The sequence below is a fragment of the Dioscorea cayenensis genome, chromosome 1 (assembly GCF_009730915.1).
Source record: "Dioscorea cayenensis subsp. rotundata cultivar TDr96_F1 chromosome 1, TDr96_F1_v2_PseudoChromosome.rev07_lg8_w22 25.fasta, whole genome shotgun sequence".
NCBI lineage: Eukaryota > Viridiplantae > Streptophyta > Magnoliopsida > Dioscoreales > Dioscoreaceae > Dioscorea > Dioscorea cayenensis.
Window position 1 is genome coordinate 19,139,749 of NC_052471.1, and position 2,348 is coordinate 19,142,096.

Consider the following 2,348-nt stretch of genomic DNA (forward strand, 5'->3'; position numbering starts at 1 on the left):
TTATGTTTCTTTAATTGATGTTTTAATTGAGTTTCAATCTTGCATGCTTATTGTTGTGATTTTCATTTAAAGTGACACTAAAGTTGAGAATCCATTTAGGTAACCCTTTGAAGGGTGACAACTTCACTAGCGTTTGTGTGATACCTTGTCCTGATTTTGACCTCATACTTATTTAGATTTTTTTGTGCATACATTGGGGGCAAAATGGTTATTTCGCACTAGTGGCATCATTCCATGACTGTACAGTAGATTAGGTGTGAAAACCGACCAAAAAAACTAGTGGCAAAAGCGGTCTTTTTGGGCTCATTTCTTTCAATTTTTCTCCGATAAGGGGGTGCCTTGGTAATTTTTTTCCTTTTTCTTAAAAATCTAAAAATTGAATGGATAAGAGAAGCGACGATGGCGTCTCTTCTCGACTTCTCATTTCCTTTCTTATCTTTTTTTGTTTCCATTTCTTCTTACCTTCGTGCGGAGAGGGTTTTCTTTTTGAAAAAAATTTCTACGACAAGCTTCTTGACCAATCATCGAGTTCAATCCTATTCCTCTCATTCTCGTGAGCTTGGTAAGGCTTCGATTTAAGGTTTGTCCTTGTATTTTTTTCGTATTTAATTATTTTTGAAAATCCTTGAAACCCTAGAAATCAAAATTTGTTTGAGTGGTTTTTGCACTCAAATCAAAGCCCTCTATCTTGTGATACATGTATGTGTAAATTTGTAAAGTAATTTTGTATTTTGGTGTTGTAAATTGACAAGAAACAATTGAAACAAGGCCGGTATTACAGTAGTAAATTCGTGTTTACTGTAGCCATTTTGAGAATACTGTAGCACAGAAAAATGTTGGCCTTGTTTTGTATTTTCTTTGGTCCAAATCAAAGTCCTTCTTACCTGGAAGCCCTTGGAACTAATTTTTCCTTCACTTTGGGGTATTTGGGGTAAATATGATGTCTTTTCCCCTAAAAGCCTAGCGTTACATGTTCGACATGTAACTAGGCATTTCCATGCATTTTAGTTTCCATTCTTGTGTGCATTGGTTCTTAGATTCCTTACTTGATTCTAGGTGGTGAGGCATCTTCCAAGGGGAAGAAAACTGCTGACCAGTGAGCACGTCTCGAGGCGAGACAACGGGTTCAGTGAGTGGTTTACTTGTGAATTGCATAGATTTAATAAGAGTATAATGGTATTTCATTATATGTTTTAAATCATAAATCTAATGTTCAATCATATTTCATTTGCTACATATATATATGGATATTTTGAGCATGAAGTTATATGGCAAAATGATTTTGGTATACTTATACCTATATATTTCGAAAGAAACATGTTTACATGTATATGTCTTTTGAATGCAAATGAAATACGGATTGATGTATGTTCCAGCATTTATACGTCATATGCTTGATTCCTCAGGTTGGAATTGGAAAGATTGCATTTTGAAATTCAGTTTTTGATGGTGATAGCAGACTTAGTTCCGACATTGCAGTGTGGGGTTCCACGGTCCGGCTTGATGGGAGGCGGCTTGGCCAACCCTGAGTTTACCCTAGTTAAGAGGTGCATGGAGCCTTTGACAGGGGGTTTTTTATGTGAGAAACCCGGGGTCATCACACGGTAATCTCAGTGGTTAACACCAAGGAAGGCAGTATTATGAATTTTAAAAGTCTTAAAACACCTTTGTGGTCCCACAGCTAGTCGCGGCCATGATTAGCTTGGGAATTGTTTAAGGGCAGCCTGTATTTTGAGCGGTGCTTAATGTGTTGGAAAATGTTACTTTCCTGTATTATTTATGAACCATTGTGTTATTTGTTAACTTGTCGAATACTTAGAACTACTTTTATATGTTATTATTATTGTTGTTACTAGTGTTTGAAATACTTTATTTACACTGTTATCTCTATGCTGTCACCAATCACTGAGTAACACCTGTTACTGACCACTCTCTTTTCTCCTTTCTCAGACTGCGACATTGGAGTGGGTCGTGCTGTGAAGGCAGTAGAGTGACCCCCCTTTTCTCCCTTGTTTAGGTTAGTACAGTATGTATGTAAATTTTATGGATCCACTAGACTTGAGTTTTGTGTACTGTTCCTTTATGTATACTTTTTGGTTGTATAAGAAACCCTAGCTGGTCCTGTTATGGACCTTGTATCTTTCTTTAGTAAATTGTGCTAGCAGGCTTGATTTGAGCCTTATTGTGACTAGGAGATGGGATACTGTAGGTTCCACTCCTTGTTGTCATGGCGATTGCCACGTGCCCGATCAGAGTCGAGGCATGACAATTTTAGTGATATCAAAGCTACAGGTTTAGGCTAATCTTAGTCCGAATCCTAAACCTGTTAATTTCTCTAAAAATTAGTG